The following is a 20,149-nucleotide window of genomic DNA, read 5'->3' on the forward strand; positions in this document are numbered from 1 at the left end:
TCCGTTGACTCTTGGACTTTCCATCTTCTAGGGTAGTGACCTTGGGTGGGACGTATAGGTCGAGCCCATGACCCTACCCTGGGTCAGTATCATCGTTAGTAGCCCCCGAATGGATTAAGGTGTGAGAGGGAAGTAAGACAACGTTGGACCTGTCCTGCGCTTTGTGTCTCCGCGAGTGTTTCCTGCTAGACTGGACGCCTGCGTTGGTACTTCGGAGTCGACTCGGTTACCTTGATCCATTCAGAAAGTTGTCGGTTAAACTGGTGGCTTCATGCGTCGAGTGTCGTGCGGGAGTGCGAGATCTCGGGCGCGATTGCCCCTGGGGGATCTCAGATTCCGCGAGATACAAAATTTCGGGGGTGCGCGCGGGCAGGAGGGCGCCGAAAATAGGGGGACCCGGATAAGCAGCGCCGCCTCGATCATCGCGCCGCCTTTTTCGCCACGTTCGCTGCGTGCAACTGTAGCAGGATTTGACGGGATTGCCCGGCCCCACGCGTCAGTCACTCGTAAGTGAACCTTTATAAGGCGACGGGGCCGAGGTGCTTGCACTGTGCATGTCTGCCTCTTCTTCTCTCTCCTCTGCTCCTCCGCCGCACCAAGCGCCTCCGCTTCCGACACCGCCGCTCTCCCACCATGGTGAAGGACAAGACGGCGGCGCTAGAGCGCGCCAAGAAGGCGACGGGGGCGGCGAAGGGTAAGAAACCAAGCCGTGGATCGTCATCGCGCTTGGGGCTACCGCCGGGCTGGATCCAAGGCGATTGGATCCGGTCTTCGATCCGGCAGGAGGATCTGACCGATCTGGAGGAGTCTGGGCTGATTGCAGCGGGGGCGGCAAGGCTGCCGAAGGGAGAGACGGAGCCAGAACCTCGACCGGGTGAGTGTGTCTTGCTCGCCACTCATGTTGACCGGGGTTTCTCGCTTCCTCCGCACCCTTTCTTCCGTGGGTTTTTGAACTTCTTCGGGGCACAACTCCATCACTTTTCCCCTAATACCATCACGTACCTAGCCGCCTTTGTGTCGATGTGTGAGAACTTCTTAGGGTGTCGACCGCACTGGGGCTCTTCAAACATATCTTCACCATTCGCTCCCAGTCGGTTAAAAAGGCGAAGTCGAGTGACTCGAAAACTCACGTTGTCCAGATGTGCGGGGGCTTAGGTATCCAAAAGAGGAATAGGAGCGCTTTCCCTGCTGTGACCCTCCCTGAATCCGTTAGGGGTTGGCAATCGTCCTGGTTCTACTGTCAGGACGTTGCGACTCCAGGTCAGTCGACCAGTCTTCCTCCTTTTTCATTCGAACGTGTCCAGACTCCTGCCCTACTGAAGGTTACTGCTGCCGAGACCATGGAGACGAGGATGTTAGTAGACCAAGTGGTCCAGCTCATCAACGATGGTGTCACTGGTCTGGACTTGCTGAAGGTGTTCCTTGCTCGGCGTATCCAGCCTCTCCAGGCTCGTGACCACCCGATGTGGTTGTATTCTGGACAGGGCGACACCACTCGGGTCCATCTAGAAGAAGTGCCGCTCGACACCGTGTCCTTGTGGTTGAAGAGTATTACGAGTAGTCAAGATAACCCTAGAGGATCCAGGCGAGTCGTCCCTTTCGGAAGCGACAACCCACCCGACAAGATTCATTCTCCATTCCGACTGTTTTCCGCTTGTGTTCCGACTGTACTCGATGTTGGCTGACTCTTGTCTTGACCAATTTGCTTTGCAGGTATTCACCGAGACTTATTCAATGCCAAACGGCGAACAGGCTTTGGCACAGGACCAGGAGGGGGAGGACAGTGCGGAGGAGAGTGGCGAGTGGGAGTCCCCGGAAGGGGAGGAAGAGGACGAGAGCGAGGAGTCGGACAAGGAGGAAGAGGTCGACTCGCCGCCGCGCTCCGAGCGTCGATCCAAGCAGCAACACGATCCGTCTGGCGGTCGTGTGAAGAGTGCAGCTCCAAGTGCCGCCAGCCAGAAGTGCGCTCGGGCGTCGACTCCGGAGCTGACGGAGAAGGTGGCTAAGCAGCCTAAAATCACCCCCTCCAAGACCCAAAAGACATTGCCGCGAATCAAGATGGACGTCCCCGTTGCCTCAGGGTGGGTATCTTGTTTGTGTTTCTGTAAGTCGATTGAAGGTTCTCTCGATCCGACTGACTAATCCTTGTGTCCTTCCAGCCCCACCTCTGCTGCCACTGACATGGACGTTGACAAGGCACCAGAAGACGAAGAAGCCACCTCACGAGCTGGTAAGTTCATTCAACCCAGTTCTGTTTAACTGAGTGGGTGGTCGATTGACTGAAAGTTTGATACTTATCTCTTTATGTAGCTCCGCAAGATATCGTTGTGCTCCCTCATAATGAGGAAGAAGAAGTGCCTCAACAGGAGAGGAAGAAGAAGAGTGGGGGTTCGAGCAGAAGGAGACTTTAAGTCCAAATCCCTCAGTCGACACCGGCACCAGAGGCAACGGCTCGGGCTAAAGTCACATTTGCTAACCCGTTGACGACTGATCGTCCGTCGGGGTCGATTACACAGACGCCTACTGCACCGGTGCAACTCCACTCGTCCGACCCGGCCGCTACTTTGACTCCTCTGGAGCCATCCCTCTTTGCTACATATCAAACTCCGGATGACTCGCCGAGTGCCGCTAGGGAAGCTCTTCGCCAGGCTAATCTTGTCATGGAGCAGGTGAAAGTGATGCATGAAGCTAGTCAGATAGCTTACAATGCTAGCACTGCTCTTCAGACCAATGTTCAGGTCAGTAAACTTCCGACTGAATTTTTAAACGTTGCTTTATATCTGATCACCCACTGAGTGTTCCTTCGTTTAGAACTGAAGAAATCTCTGATTTTGCACTTTCCGAATCAGTGGGGGCACGTCGAGTGCACCCACTGGGTGTAGTCCCCGAAACCACGGTCGGCTGCTGGCAGTCGACCGAGGTCTGATGAGTGTTGATCATTCTGTATCTTTTTTTAAACTCTTCACTGAGTATTCTCTTCGCTGAGTACTGATCTGATCCAGAGGGGGCACGCTAAGTGCACCCACTGGGTGTAGTTCCCGAGACTACTGTTGAATATTTGATTCGGCAGTAGTCTGAGAGTAAATCCTTTCCTTCGTTGTTACTTGTGTGTCTCGACTCACATGTCTGTCTTTCTGGCTGCAGAGGTCTTGTGATCTTGGAGCTCGTCTCACCGAATTAAAGAAGAAGCATATCAGTGTTGAACTTGATCTCAAACTTGCAAAGAAGAATCTGAAGAAAGCTCAAGAAGAAACAACCATTATGGGAGGTAATCACTCAGTCATTTTGTCTTCTTTGTAGGTTCAGCCTTTGCGCTGGCTTTTTTTTAGTCTCTTTGAACTGAGAAAATTCGCACAAGCAGATGTGCATAGTGAAAATCGCCAGCTTCAGTCTCGTCTGAAGAGTGTTGTTTCTTTAGAGAGGATGAAGGAAGCTCTGGAGCAGAAGGATCTGGACTTGGTAGCTGCTCAAAAGGAAGCGCGCGAGAAGATGAAGCTTGCGGACGAGAAGCTGGCTTCGGTCGTCAAGTTGGAGGATGAGAACGCGACATTGAAGACGGCTGTCTCGGACGCTAATCATGAAGTCGAGCAACTGAGGAAGGACAAGGAGAACTTGACTGCTGAAGTTGAGGGCATCAGGACCAAGACTGGCAAGCTAGAGTCTCATTTAGAACAACTTGCGGCAAAGCTTGTCCTGAAGCTTGAAGGTATGTCTGTTCAGTTAAATAACCATCGTCGACTGGGATTTGCAATACTATCGACTCATTGTTCGTTGTGATGAAATAGAACTCTGTCAGGACTTCGAGGCTGAAACTGGACGGGTCAAGACATGTCTCGACCCCATCAATTGCCCCATGAAAGATGAAGTCGCTATGAACTTGCTTCGACTGGAATCGCGCTTGGATGGTGCAGTCGACTATCTGGCTCGGCTGAAGGCGGCGATGGTCCGAGTGGATGCCGAGCTCTGGCCTCAGGCGGAGATGTCTCGAGACCTCGAGTCCTTGATGACTCGGCTAAACCAGATTGCAGACCGAGTGCAAGAATGGAAGAAATCTTCTACGTGCTGTGGGGCTGACGTCGCCTTGTCTTTGGTCCGAGTGCACTGCAAGGATGCCAAGGAGGACAAGCTGGCAGCTCTCAAAGTGGCAAATACCAAGAAGCACTCCTTCCAGGACTTCATGGCCACTTTCCTCGAGGCAGCCACTCGCATCGCCGACAGCATCGATCTTGACAGCTTCTGCGACCCGGCCAGTCCTTCTCCCGCTGAGTGATTAAAAAACATTATGTCACCGCTTTGATTTGCCTCGGAATGCCGAGTGGATTTGTAACTGTTAAAACTCCTTCGGGCCTGGCGCCCGAGCACTTTATTTTGCGGTTAGGAAACTTCGGATTTATCACCCCTCATATTGCGTTTGTCTTTGAATGAAATTCAAGTTTCTCCCGGATTATTGTCCGTTTGTTTAGTGCAGCTTCTGGAGAAGAATGGCCAGTCGCCTGATCGAGCGATCTTTGAGTAGCATTGATCAGCTCATCAGTAAGGCACTTAGCAATGGTCTTGACGTTCCAGTCGACCGGTCGGGTGATCCTTGCGCAACATTGATCAGCTCATCAGCAAGGCACTCAACAATGGTCTTGACATTCCAATTGACTGACCTGGTGATCCTTGCGCAGCATTGATTAGCCCACCAGCAAGGCACTCAGCAATGGTCTTGACGTTCCAGTCGACCGGTCGGGTGATCCTTGTGCAACATTGATCAGCTCATCAGCTAGGCACTCAACAATGGTCTTGACGTTCCAGTCGACCGGTCGGGTGATCCTTGCGCAACATTGATCAGCTTATCAGCAAGGCACTCAGCAATGGTCTTGACGTTCCAATCGACTGATCTGGTGATCCTAGCGCAACATTGATCAGCTCATCAGCAAGGTACTCAGCAATGGTCTTGATGTTCCTGTCGACCGATTGGGTAAGGATTTCAAAACTTAGGCGAGTACGAGACTGCAGCTAAGCCCCCGAGTGAGAGGATGGCTCTCCACTTGGTAGGATTTTTTCAAACTTAGGCGAGCACTGGGCTGCAGCTAAGCCCCCGAGTGAGAGGACTGCTCTTGACTCGGTAGGATTTTTTCAAACTTAGGCGAGCACTGGGCTGCAGCTAAGCCTCCGAGTGAGAGGACTGCTCTTCACTCGGTAGGATTTTTTCAAACTTAGGCGAGCACTAGGCTGCAGCTAAGTCTCCGAGCGAGAGGACTGCTCTTCACTCGGTAGGATTTTTACCACTTAGGCGAGCACTGGGCTGCAGCTAAGCCCCCAAGCAAGAGGACTGCTCTTCACTCGGTAGAATTTTTTCAAAGTTAGGCGAGCACTGGGCTGCAGCTAACCCTCCGAGCGAGAGGATTGCTCTTCACTCGGTAGGATTTTTACCACTGAGGCGAGCACTAGGCTGCAGCTAAGCCCCCGAGTGAGAGGCAGACTCACCACTCGGTAGGATTTTTATCACTTAGGAGAGGACTGGGCTGCAGCTAAGCCTCCGAGTGAGAGGCAGGCTCACCACTCGGTAGGATTTTTATTACTTAGGTGAGCACTGGGCTGCAGCTAAGTCTCCGAGTGAGAGGCAGGCTCACCACTCGGTAGGATTTTTACCACTTAGGCGAGCACTGGGCTGCAGCTAAGCCCCCGAGTGAGAGGCAGACTCATCACTCCGTAGGATTTTTATCACTTAGGCAAGCACTAGGCTGCAGCTAAGCCCCCGAGTGAGAGGCAGACTCATCACTCGGTTGGATTTTTATCACTTAGGCGAGCACTGGGCTGCAGCTACCCCCCGCATGAGAGGACTGCTCTTCACTCGGTAGGATTTTTTCAAACTTAGATGAGCACTGGGCTGCAGCTAAGCCTCCGAGCGAGAGGACTGCTCTTCACTAGGTAGGATTTTTACCACTTAGGCGAGCACTGCGCTACAACTAAGCCCCCGAGTGAGAGGCATACTCACCACTCGGTAGGATTTTTATCACTTAGACGAGCACTGGGCTGCAGCTAAGCCTCCGAGTGAGAGGCAGACGCACCACTCGGTAGGATTTTTATCACTTAGGCGAGCACTGGGCTGCAGCTAAGCCTCCAAGTGAGAGGCAGGCTCACCACTCGGTAGGATTTGTACCACTTAGGCGAGCACTGGGCTGCAGCTAAGCCCCCGAGTGAGAGGCAGACTCATCACTCGGTAGGATTTTTATCACTTAGGCAAGCACTGGGCTGGAGCTAAGGCCCCGAGTGAGAGGCAGACTCATCACACGGTAGGATTTTTATCGAATCGACTTAGGCGAAATAGATTCGCGGCTAAGGTAATGTACACAAAAGAAATAAAGAACAACTATGCGGGAGGAGTAAATTATGTCTTTTGATAGTCAAACTAAAAAGTATTCCTTATTACATCTGGTTGGTCTGAACATTTAAGAATAGAAAGGGTGGAGCAGATCCGCATTCCAGGCGCACGGCTCATATTTATTGTGCTCGACGTTGAAGAGACGATACGCTCTGTTGTGGAGCACCTTGGTGACAACGAAAGGGCCTTCCCAAGCGGGGGCGAGCTTGTGTGGCTTTTGTTGATCCACTCGGAGGACCAAGTCCCCTTCCTGGAATGCACGACCCCTTACGTTCTTGGCATGGAAACGATGCAAGTCTTGCTGGTAAATGGTCAACCGGATCAAGGCCATCTCTCTTTCCTCCTCCAAGAGGTCGACTGCATCTTGTCGAGCTTGCTCTGCTTCTTCTTTTGAGAAGAGTTCGACTCGGGGAGCATTGTGGAGCAAATCGCTCGGCAAGACGGCTTCGGCTCCGTAGACTAGAAAGAATGGAGTCCATCCAGTCGACCGATTGGGGGTTGTCCTCAGCCCCCAAAGCACCGAGGGGAGTTCGTCGACCCAAGCCCCTGCCGCGTGCTTGAGGTCACGCATTAACTGAGGATTCAGCCCTTTGAGAATCAATCCATTCGCTCGTTCTGCCTGTCCATTCGGCTGGGGATGGGCGACCGAAGCGTAATCGACCCTCGTGTCTTGGGAGGCGCGAAAAGCTTTGAACTCTTCAGAATCAAAGTTCGAGCCGTTGTCCATGATAATGCTGTGTGGGACACCATATCTAAATATAAGTTCTCTGATGAAACTCACGGCTGTGCTTGCTTCAAGGCTCTTGATGGGCTTGGCTTCGATCCATTTGGTGAACTTGTCGACTGCTACCAGCACATGTGTAAATCCACTCCTCCCTGTCTTCAAAGGTCCAACCATGTCCAGACCCCAAACAGCGAAAGGCCAGACGAGAGGGATAGTCTTTAGAGCTGATGCAGGTTTGTGGGACATGTTGGAATAAAACTGACAACCTTCACACTTGTCCACTATTTCCTTTGCCAGCTCATTAGCGTGCGGCCAATAAAACCCGACTCAATATGCTTTGGCTACGATGGTCCGAGAGGACGCATGGTGACCACAGGTCCCCGAGTGAATATCGTTAAGGATCATTCGGCCTTTTTCAGGCGTGATGTACTTCTGGCAGGCTCCAGTTACACTCTCTCTGAACAACTGTCCCTTTATCACAGTAAAGGCTTTAGACCATCGGACGATCTGTCGAGCCTCTTCTTCATCCTCTGGGAGTTCCTTCCTAAGAATGTATGCAATGTATGGTACTGTCCAGTCGGGAGTGATGACCAAAACCTCCATGATTAAGTCGACCATGGCTGGGACTTCAACTTCAGTCGGATCCATGGCGCTCTTAGGCTGTGGTGGCTCTTCGGTGAAAGGATCTTCCTGAACCGAAGGCGAATGGATATGTTCCAGGAACACGTTTCGGGGAATAGCTTCTCTCTTTGAGCCTATCTTGGCCAACTCATCGGCGGCTTGATTTTTCAGTTGGGGTATATGGTGGAGCTCCAAACCTTCAAACCTCATCTCTAGCTTTCTCACTGCATTGCAATAACCTGTCATGGCTGGTCTCCTGACATCCCATTCCTTCATCACTTGGTTAACCACCAGATCTGAGTCGCTGTAGACCATAAGGCGATGGACGCCGAGTGAAATGGCCATACGCAACCCGTATAGAAGTGCTTCATATTCGGCTTCGTTATTGGAAGAATTAAAATGAATCTGGAGAACGTAACTAATCCTGTCTCCGCTGGGGGATACCAAAACTACTCCAGCACCTGAACCATTTAGCACCTTGGAGCCATCAAAGAACATAGTCCAATGCTCCGAGTGAACTTGAGTCGGCAATTGCTGCTCAATCCACTCGGCAAGGAAATCTGCGATTGCTTGGGACTTGATGGCCTTGATTGCCTCGAACTTGATATCTAATGGAAGGAGTTCAATCGCCCATTTTGCCACTCGACCAGTTGTGTCTCTGTTATTCAGAATTTCATATAGTGGTGCGTTGCTGACGACTGTAATGGAGTGGTCAGAGAAATAATGCGCCACCTTCTTCATGGCATGTAAATTCCATAGACAAGCTTCTGATAATGTGGGTATCGTTGCTTGGATGGAGTCATTACTTCAGAGAGATAATAGACTGGGCGTTGAACTTTGTAAGCTTTTCCTTCTTCTTCTCACTCGACCGTGAGTACTGTGCTGACAACTTGTCCAGTCGCTGCAATGTAGAGCAGTAAAAGCTCTTTGCTGATTGGCGCAGTGAGCACCGTCTTGGTGGAAAGCAGGGTTTTGAGCTCTACAAACGCTGCTTCAGCTTCATCAGTCCACTCAAACTTATCAGACTTGATCAATCGGTAAAGAGGGAATGCCTTTTCACCGAGACGAGAAATGAATCGACTCAAGGCGGCCAGACAACCAGTCAGCTTCTGAACGTCATGCACTCGCACGGGGCGTTTCATTCGGAGGATGGTATCAACTTTTTCTGGATTGGCGTCGATCCCTCGTTCGGAAACGAGAAAACCGAGTAACTTTCCTCCTGGAACTCCGAACGTGCATTTGAACGGATTAAGCTTGATATCATACCTTCTCAGGTTGGCAAAGGTTTCTGCAAGGCCCGTCAATAGGTCGGAACCTTTGCAAGACTTGACCACAATGTCATCCATGTATGCTTCCACATTCCGACTGATTTGAGTGAGCAGGCACTTCTGAATCATTCTCATGAATGTGGCTCCGGCATTTTTCAAACCAAAAGGCATGGTGACATAGCAAAAGCACCCGAATGGGGTGATGAAGGCTGTTTTTATTTCATCGGGACCATATAGTCGGATCTGATGGTATCCGGAATACGCATCTAAGAAAGACAAGCGCTCACACCCCGCAGTCGAGTCAACAATCTGATCGATGCGAGGGAGAGGGAAGTGATCTTTCAGGCAGGCCCGATTGATATGCTTGAAATCAATGCACATACGAAGTGAATCATCCTTTTTAGGATCCATGACTACATTGGCTAACCACTCGGAGTGGTAGATTTCACGGATGAACTCTGCTGCCAACAGTCGAGCCACTTCTTCACCAATTGCTTTCCTCTTCTGCACGGCGGACTGCCGAAGGTGCTCTTTGACGGGTTTTACTTTGGGGTCGACACGCAAACGGTACTCGGCCAGTCCCCTGGGCACACCTGGCATGTGAGAAGGTTTCCATGCAAAGATGTCCCAGTTCTCACGGAGGAACTGAACGAGCGCTTCTTCCTATTTGTTGTAGAGCGTCGTTGATATATGAGTCGGTGCAGCATTGGGATCCGTCGGATCAATATGAACTGGCTTCGTCTCACCGGTCGATTGGAATGCAGAATCTGTGGCAGGCTTCTTGGCTCTAAGCAAATCACTCGGATCTGCATTCTTCTGATATTCTTGGAATTCAACTACTGCCATCTGTTTGTCGGCGATCTTGGAACCTTTCTGAAAACATTCCTCAGCCTTCTGCCGATTGCCTGTAACTGTGATCACACCTTTGGGGCCAGGCATCTTCAGTTTGAGATACACATAACATGGCCGAGCCATAAAGCGTGCATAGGCTGGCCTACCCAAAATGGCATGATAGGCACTCTGGAAATCCACGACTTCAAATGTCAACTTCTCCTTTCGGTAATGCTTCGAATCACCGAAAACCACGTCGAGGGCGATCTGGCCGAGTGATTCGGCTTTCTTTCCAGGAATAACACTATGGAAACTCATATTGCTCTCGCTAAGCTTGGACATCGGAATGCCCATCCCTTTCAAGGTCTCAGCATAGAGGATGTTCAGACCACTGCCACCATCCATCAGCACTTTGGTCAGTCGAGTGCCTCCAACTACGGGGTCGACCACCAGAGCTTGCCTCCTAGGGGTGGCCACGTGAGCAGGGTGGTCAGACTAGTCGAACGTAATGGCCGTCTGAGACCATCTCAGGTAGGTGGTCGTCGTTGCGGGAGCGACCATGTTCACCTCCCTGTTGATGACCTTCAATCGACTCTTGCTTTCAACGTCAGCAAATATCATCAGAGTGGAATTGACTTTGGGATAACCATCGTCTTCCTCTTCATCTTCACCTTGGTCCGACTCCTTCTCATTGGGTTGTTTCTCTCGGAACTGCTGGATTAGGAGTCAACACTGCCGAGTGGTATGCTTCGGGTAAATCAGGTTTCCTTCCTCATCTTTCTTCGTGTGGATGTGACATGGGAAATCCAGCACATCATTCCCTTCTTTATCCTTCACCTTCTTAGGGGGCCAGGGCCCCTTAGGTTTTCCCTTAAACTTTCCTTGGTTCACTGACGCAATCTCTCCAGGTGCCGCTGGCTCGGCTTTACGCTTCTGTTTCCGACTGGAGTTACCTCCACCGGCCTCTTGGCCGATTGGTTTGCTCTTCTCGCTACAGAGTCGATCCTCTTCCTCCCCGTTAGCATACCGGGTGGCTATCTCCATCATTCGAGCCAGAGTCATATCACCAGTCCGACCGAATTTCAAGACCAACTCTCTGTATTTGACGCCTTCCTTGAAGGCGCACACAGCCTAATGCTCTGAAACATTATCGACAGTGTGATGCAAAGTGGACCATCTCTGGATGAACTCCCTCAAAGTCTCATTCGGCTTCTGCATGTAGTGCTGCAGCTCAGGCAATCCTCCAGGTCACTTGCATGTACCCTCGAAAGTTCTCACAAACACTTGGGATAGCTCTTCCCAACTGTGAATACTGCCCGGAGCCAACTGAGTCAGCCATGCTCGGGCCGACCCTTCCAATATGAGTGGGAGATGCTTCATCGCTATCTCGTCATTACCGCCCCCAATCGGCATAGCCACTCGGTAATCTTCAAGCCAAGTTTCAGGCTTGGATTCACCAGTGAACTTACTAACCCCGGAAGCCAGCCTGAAGTTGGGAGGTATCACTGCTGCCCTGATGGCTCTGCTGAAACACTCGGGACCAGAAACATGCACTCGACTGCCACTTAGACGGTCTCTGCCTGGGTATTCTCTGTGCGCCCTGTTTCGGTCGACCAGGCCTTGAACAAGGATAGATCTTGTGTCAAAGCCTGGTTCCCTTTGGTCGATTGAAGCTCTGCACTCACCACTATGACAACCCCTGTCATTGTTCTGCCGAGGCACATATGACGCACTCCTTGGGGGCGATTGTCATGGTCGAGTGGATGATCATATTACCCACGCCCTTCACGCCGTGGGGGCGATCTGGGGCTGTGAGCCGACTGAACTGTGTCCGCTGCAATGGATCTGCTGCGAATCCTGTTTTGCGACTGAGATACTGCTGTATTCTGCTCTCCTGCCGCCCTGAGCAGGGCCTGGATTTGCATCAACCCTCTGCCGGCCTCTGACTGGGAGAGCTGGATCGACTCTGCTATGTGGGCTGCGGCTGTGAGATTCTGAATCGGAGTGCGGTATACCTTAGGTGGAGGCGGAAAGAGTTGCCGTCGACTGGACTCATGGATCCGCTCTTGAGCGCGCTCGTCGAGAGCCCGCTGGAGGTTATCCAGTCGAGTGCGCTCAGCCAGATTAGCTAAGCGCACCTCCTCCAAGGCCTGAGCCTCGGGGGTTGCCCCTACGATGGGCGTGTGGAGTGCATCCATGTTGCGGCGACGAAGTTCTTCCCTCTGATGAGAAGAGAGGGGCTCGGGTAGGTATTCCTCGTGGGCGTGCGACGGATCGCCGCCTCCGTCTCCGCCGCCCTCGTGGTGGAAACCGGGTGGGCTGCGAGGCCCATCGACCATCAAGACTTTGGCCGCAGGATCGCTGCTATCGCATTCGGATGCTGTCTCCGCGGATCCAGTCGACAGATCAAACAGGCCGTGGAGAGTTTCGTCGGGCTCGATTGCTGAACCACCGCATGTTTCACCCAACGCTGAAGCCACGAATGACCGGATCGTTTGCGGTGGCGTACAGCGCAGGGGGGGGGACGCCATTGGAGCCAACTGGTATTGAGTCGACGGCTGCCGAAGAAGAACGCCACGAACGCACGCGCGGAAGTGCGTTGCTCCTCGGACAGGGAGCGCCTCAGTGTCCAGGGGAGCTTCTTGGAGCCACGCAGAGTCGTCGGCGACGAAAACGAGCGCACCGAGACGGATCTCGCGGCCCTCAGCCAATCCGCCACCGGAAACCATGATGATGGTGATCGGAAAAACTTGCAACTTCACAATTAAGTCGCTAAGACACCTGCCCCATGGTGGGCGCCAACTGTCGTGGTTCTAAGCCTAACAGTAGAAAGGGGGGTAGGTATGGAGAGGAAGATCTTAGCTATGGTAAAGATGTACACACGATATTTACGAGTTCAGGCCCTTCTCTGAGGAAGTAATATCCCTACGTCTCGGTCCCCGGAGGTGGTCAATTGGATTATGTGTGTTGTATTACAAAGAGTGCGTACCCTTGTCCCAGAGGAGGGGGTGGCTTATATAGAGTTCGCCAGGACCCCAGCCATCCTCTGTTACAGTGGGTTGAATGTACATAAAGTAAGGGGCATTACTGGTAACACCAGCATTAAGTACTCCTCATGCTCATGAAGACTAAGGAGTAACTATCCGGCCGTTGCATACTCTTCCGACTCCTGGTCTTCGATATGGTCGAGTGACCTTCTTGGTGGTCGACTGACAATAAGTAGCGACCGTCGAGTGGAGTGACCGTCGAGTGGATTGCACTCGACGTATGAGATTGTGCTCTTCCGTTGACTCTTGGCCTTTCCATCTTCTAGGGTAGTTACCTTGGGTGGGACGTATAGGTCGAGCCCATGACCCTACCCTGGGTCTGTATCCTCGTCACCCGGGTGCAGATGTTCTAAAAATCCACGTCCCTCACCACACCATTGACCATAGGGTACTGCTGCCAGTACATGCACAGAACAGACGATGGCGTGTCAAAGGGTACAACAAATAACCATCACCCCACAGCAAATCAACAAGCACACGGGTCGTCATTTATCACAACGCAACAATGATAAGAACACAAATCACGATAAGCATAGATAGACTTTTTTTGAAAGATCCAACTGCTGGCTGGCATTTTCATTGATCATAGCAGGGAGAAGTATGGAGAAATACAAAAGTTGGCGGTGATCCGTAGATCAAGGATAAAAGGAAAAAGAGGAAAAAACACGGAGGCAGAGAAACTCAGGGCTAATCCCTCACAGCTATATCCCCAAAAGGGGCTCAATGCAGTTTACTCCTGCCTGTCTCCAAAGTTCTAGCTCTGTTTGTATAGCAGCCATGATGTTCGTTTCTAAAGCTGCTTTTCCACTTAAAGTGCACTCATTTCTTTCCTCCCAAATCTTGCATAATATGAGCATGGTGAGTGTTTTCATGGCCTTCCTGAAGATCGGTGGTGTTGCTTCGATCATGCCCAGGAAGATTGTCACTTGACTTTGCATTGGGGGTTTTGGTCGTGCATGCTAAAGGCCTCGCATCCGACCCAGGGGGCTGCCCTTGACCAGACAGCATGAGCCACTTTGCACTGCCAAAAAAGATGAGTTAAAGATTCAAGGTTTCGAATACAGCATAGGCAGAAGTAATAGTTTGGCCAGCCTCGTCTCTACAAGCGATCATTGCACCACAGTCGGTTTTTGAGGAGGAGCCAGATGAAAAATTTGATGCGGCTCGGTGCCCAAGTTGTCCAAACGAGTTTTCTGAATGGTGATTTGGTGTGTCCTTCGAACTGCATCTTATAAGCTGAAGCCGTGCTATAGGTACCATCAGCAGAGAACCTCCATATGATGATGTCTTCACGATCTTCACCCAACGAGATATCTGATGATGCAAGCCTTCTTTTGAGGGCCACAAGCTCTTGGAGTAGGTTGTTTGTGTTTCCATGAGCTAGGTCGGTAATCGATGTATCCTGAGAGAGGGCAGCCTTGACCGTTCTGTTTTTCCCCTCGAATGCTTGAACAAAAGTGGGAATGAAAACCTCAAAGGCACTGATCCAGTCCATTGGCAGTTCCAGAAAAAGTCCAAAACACCATTGCCCAGTGTCACTGACGTGGCGGCACTAAAGAGATGTCTCTCCTTGTCGTCGCATGGGAGCTCAGTTCCCACCCATGGCCGATCCTGGTGTTTCTAGGAGTTCTAGAGCCAGAGAAGCCTCAATGCTGAGCTGGAATTGTGCAGTTCGTGTATCCCAAGACCCCCTTGATCGGTTGGGGAGCATACATCTAACCACTTTACCTTGCATTGGCCACATGTTAGCTCCTTCTCCTGAGCCAAGAGAAAATGCCTCGGTGCTTTGTCCAATTCCTTGAAGAATTTAGTCGCCCATTCCATCATGCACTTGGAGGACGGCGATCGCAAACATGGGCAGAGCACTGAGGACGCAGCTCACTAGCACTCGTCTGCTAGTAATGGACATTAGTCGTCCCTTCCATCCTGCCAATCTTGCCTTGATACGGTCCAGTATGAACTGAAGATGGACTAGTCGTAACCATGATAGCGTGACTGGCAATCCAAGGTAGCGCAGTGGGAATTCAGCAACCGAGCCATCGAAACTCTACAGGATCTCACCGAGGTTGAGCTCTTCACATCTGATGGACGTTGCTGTAGATTTCAGGGGATTTATCCTAAGCCCCAAGACACCACCGAAATCCTCTAGGATGTGCATGATAGTTTCTATCTCCGTCTTGTCTGGGTTGGCGAAGAGTACAATATCATCTACATATAGGCTGACACGGAGCTTGATATCTCTTCCAGGAAGTGGCGGCAACAAGTTTTCCTAGGTGGCCTTTTCAATGAGCCGGTGCAGAGCATCAATTGCTATAATGAAGAGTAGAGGCGATAGGGGGTCACCGTGCCGGAGGCCCTGATTCGTCTCCAACATATCTATAATTTTTGATTGTTCCATGCTATTATGTTACCCCTTTTGGATGTTTATGGGCTTTATTTTACACATTTATATCATTTTTGGGACTAACCTACTAACCGGAGGCCCAACCCGTATTGCAGTTTTTTTGCCTATTTCAGTATTTCGAAGAAAAAATCAAACGGAGTCCAAACGGAATGAAACCTTCGGGGGCGTGATTTTTGGAACGAACGTGATACAGAGGACTTGGAATGCAAGTCAAGAAGCGATCGAGGTGGCCAGGAGATAGGTGGGTGCGCCCACCCCTCTTGGGCACGCCCCCTATCTCCTGGGTCCCTCAGGTGGCCACTAACATACTTCTTCCTCCTATATATACCCACGTACCCCAAAAACATCCAGGGAGTCACCGAAACACAATTTCCACCGACGTAACCTTCTGTATCCGCGAGATCCCATCTTGGAGCCTTCATCGGTGCTCCGCCGGAGGGGGAATCGACCATTGAGGGCTTCTACATCAACACCATAGCCCTTCCGATGAGTTGTGAGTAGTTTACCACAGACCTTCGGGTCCATAGTTATTAGCTAGTTGGCTTCTTCTCTCTTTTTGGATCTCAATACCATGTTCTCCCCCTATCTTGTGGAGATCTATTTGATGTAACTCTTTTTGCGGTGTGTTTGTCGAGATCCGGTGAATTGTGGGTTTATAATCAAGTTTATCTATGAGAAATATTTGAATCTCCTCTAAATTCTTTTATGTATGATTGAGTTGTCTTTGCAAGTCTCTTCGAACTATCAGTTTGGTTTGGCCTACTAGATTGATCTTTCTTGCCATGGGAGAAGTGCTTAGCTTTGGGTTCAATCTTGCGGTGTCCTTTCCCAGTGACAGCAGGGGCAGCAAGGCACATATTGTATTGTTTCCATCGAGGATAAAAAGATGGCGTATATATCATATTGCATGAGTTTATCCCTCTACATCATGTCATCTTTCTTAATGCGTTACTCCGTTCTTATGAACTTAATACTCTAGATGCATGCTGGATAGAGATTGATGTGTGGAGTAATAGTAGTAGATGCAGGTAGGACTCGGTCTACTTGTCACGAACGTGATGCCTATATACATGATCATGCCTAGATAATCTCATAATTATTCGCTTTTCTATCAATTGCTCGACAGTAATTTGTTCACCCACCGTAATACTTATGCTATCTTGACAGAAGCCACTAGTGAAACCTATGGCCCTCGGGTCTATCTTTTATCATATAAGGTTTCAATCTACTTTTATTTGCATCTTTACTTTTCCAATCTATAGCATAAAATACCAAAAATATATTTATCTTATCATATTATCTCTATCAGATCTCACTTTCGCAAGTGGCCGTGAAGGGATTGACAACCCCTTTATTGCGTTGGTTGCGAGTTCTTTGTTTGTTTGTGTAGGTGCGTGTGACTTCTGAGGAGCCTCCTACTGGATTGATACCTTGGTTCTCAAAAACTGAGGGAAATACTTACGCTACTGTTGCTGCTTCACCCTTTCCACTTCAAGGAAAACCAACGCAAGCTCAAGACATTGCAAGAAAGATTTCTGGCGCCGTTGCCGGGGAGGTCCTCGCTCAAGTCAAGATATACCAAGTACCCATCACAAACTCATCTCCCTCGCATTTACATTATTTGCCATTTGCCTCTCGTTTTCCTCTCTCCCATTTCACCCTTGCCGTTTTATTTGCCCTCTCTTTCCCAATCATCTTCTCCTCTCTCTTTCGCTTGCCTTATTCTGTTTGCTTGTGTGTTGGATTACTTGTTGCCATGGCGCAAGATAATACCAAATTGTGTGATTTCTCCCATGCCAATAATAATGATTTCCTTAGTACTCCGATTGTTCTTCTTAATGATGTTGAGTCTTGCAAAATCAATACTGCTTTGCTGAATCTTGTGATGAAAGATCAATTCGCCGGCCTTCCTAGTGAAGATGCCGCTACCCATCTAAACAACTTTGTTGATTTGTGTGATATGCAAAAGAAGAAAGATACTGTTGGGGATATAACTACTGAGTGTAAACCGCCCAGGAGGGGCCGGTTCACCTTCCACTATATTGAAGGCCACGAAGACTCAGAAGATGGCGCTTTAATAATGAAGCTTAGAGGCCTTGAGCCCAAAGGCGGATTAGGGCCCATAGTGGTAAATCGCCATGGTTATGTAACTTGTATTGTAAGTTAGGAAAGGAGAGACCGAGCTGGACACTTGTATGAGCCGGCCTCGGGACTCTGTAAACCGGCCGGGCGTCAACCCGTGTATATAAGGGGACGACCTGGCGGCGGTTCAGGGACAAGAAACAACAACTCGAGAGCCAGGCATAGCGTGTTTTGCTCCCTGGTTATCGAGACTCCAATAATCCCATCACAACTAGACGTAGGCTTTTACCTTCATCAAAGGGGCCGAACTAGTATAAAATCCTCGTGTCCTTTGTCCGATTTAACCCCTTTAAGCTAACCCTTCACGATGGCTCCACGACTAAGTCCTTTCATGAGGACATCTGACGTGATATTTCCATGACAGTTGGCGCCCACCGTGGGGCTATCGTACGACGGTTTTGAGTTCTTGAAGGGAAGCTTTGAAGGACTCAAAGGATACGCAGTGGGCCGGATGACCAAGAGTCATCGCAGCAAGCTCTACATTGACGACGAAGGGTGGGGCCCCGAGGCCGGCTCAATTGAGTACGGGTACCGGGTCCCCTTTGGCGAAATTCATGTTTTCATCGGCAAGATCGGCTTGCCGGGCACTGAGCCGGACTTCTGCACCGACCTCGTCGAAACGGCTCAATGTGCAAGTCCTGCCCGGGTTCAGCCCGCCATGTAGCGTACATTCATAGGATGTGTTCACGGGATCGGATCTGAACCGGTGTCCGAAGGTGAGACAGTCGCTTATTCCGGCGGCGAATCATCCGCTGGCGAAACCGAGTCCCTATACCAAGTTCATGACGATGTGTTCGAAGGGTATTCCGATGGCACCAGTATTCCGGAATTTCTTGAACTGCCAAACCGAGTCAAAATCTTCATGGCCGGAACACAGCTAACTTTGCAAAATTCCACTCCGGCGGCATCCGGACCAGTAGGAGGCCCAGCGCGCCGGCTGGCTCAAGTTCTGTCCGGTTTGTTGGACGCTTGGACGACGTTATTGGCCACAACCGTTACCCCGGAGACTCAAGATCGGCATAACGCAGAGGTCGCTAAATTACGGGATCATATAACTCAGGCCAAAGAGGACTTGGCGGCTGAGGAGACCAGGATGGCTAAGGAACGGGCCGCTTTTGATGCCCAGGTGCAGAGGATTCAAACCGAGAATTATCAACTTTTGATGGATCAGAACGCCTCGAATGAAGTATTCAGGAGGAGACATCGATCTCACTTGCTGGTGGATTACAATGCGATGAATCTCTTCAATACGCCAGGGGCAGGGAACAGCAACCCGGCAGCAGTAAACCGGACTATCGTGCCAAGGACCGGAGCACCGGATCAACCTCAAGTGATGGGTCCACCTCGATAGACAGACAACCCGTCCCGGTACACAACGCCCCTGCCGGGTCACTTCTCTACTCCTTTGGATAATATGATAGCAGCAGCATCCCGCCTGGCAGCCATTCCAATGGAGGGTGAGTCGCCAGCGGCGGTTGAAATGCCGCGAGCCAGGGATCTTCTTCAGACTGCTATGGTGCAGCAGCAAGCTTACTCGTATAGCCGAGACATGATTCACACGACCCCCCGTCTGAGCAAAAGCTATAGCAGGCGCATAGATGAATTAGAGGTGTTCAGCAGTGCGCGGCGCCGCAATGTCCCTCAAGGACCCAATCCGGCGCATGGTGAAGTGAACGCTCAGGATATGGTGGATAAAGGCAGAGCATGAAGGGAGGCCGCTTTAGCAGCACAATATACGGGTCGTTATCAACCCGCCCCGGTTCAGCCAGCAGCGTCCGTAGACCGAGGCACCGGGCTTGCCTTCAGTTCCTGGGGAGTACCGTGTCTCATTCTGGCTCTCCGTAATGTGAGGCTGCCTAAAGATTTCAAGGGTCCATGTAAGGTGCCTAATTACACCGCTGATCAACCGCCCGAGGCATGGGTGGAAAGTTATGAGATGACAATGGAGATGCTGGATGTGGATGACCCGGCTTGTGCAAAGTACTTCATGATGATGTTGGAAGGAACATCCCGTACATGGTTGAAGAACCTACCAGCTAACTCCATTGAGTCATGGAACCAATTGAAGGCCCGGTTTATATCAAATTTCAAGGATATCTGTAAACAGCCTATGTCCATTGTGGATCTGGATGCCTGTGTTCAGGGGGAGAACAAGTCAACAACTCATTGGGTGCGCCGGGTTTTAGAAGTTTTGCATTCGTCAGACCGAATTGATGCTGGCCAAGCAATCATAACACTGGAACGTAATTGCCGGTTTACGTCGCTGAAGATGAAGTTGGGACGGCTCAAGCGCCACTACAATGATATGGGAACCCTTATGGCAGCCTTGGTCAAATATGCCGATTCTGATAATACCAAGGATCCCGTTTCTGATGAGGACAAACCGGAGATGGGAAAGAAGAACGACGGTGCAAAGGGACAACAACACAACCAAGGAGGCCATGGGAATAATGGGAAGTGCAAAGTGGATAATTCAGATTTTATGGCTAACGCTAATGTGCAGCGTCATAAAGGTAAACCGCCCCAGCGCGATGGCGGAATGAATCTGGAGCCGACTGGTATTGAATCGACGGCTGCCGAAGAAGAACACCACGAACGCACGCGCGGAAGTGCATCGCTCCTCGGACGGGGAGCACCTCAGTGTCCAGGGGAGCTTCATGGAGCCACGCAGAGTTGTCGGCGATGAAAACGAGCGCGCCGAGACGGACCTCGCGGCCCTCAGCCAATCCGCCGCCGGAAACC

Source organism: Triticum aestivum, chromosome 3B (assembly GCF_018294505.1).
Source record: "Triticum aestivum cultivar Chinese Spring chromosome 3B, IWGSC CS RefSeq v2.1, whole genome shotgun sequence".
NCBI classification, from domain to species: domain Eukaryota; kingdom Viridiplantae; phylum Streptophyta; class Magnoliopsida; order Poales; family Poaceae; genus Triticum; species Triticum aestivum.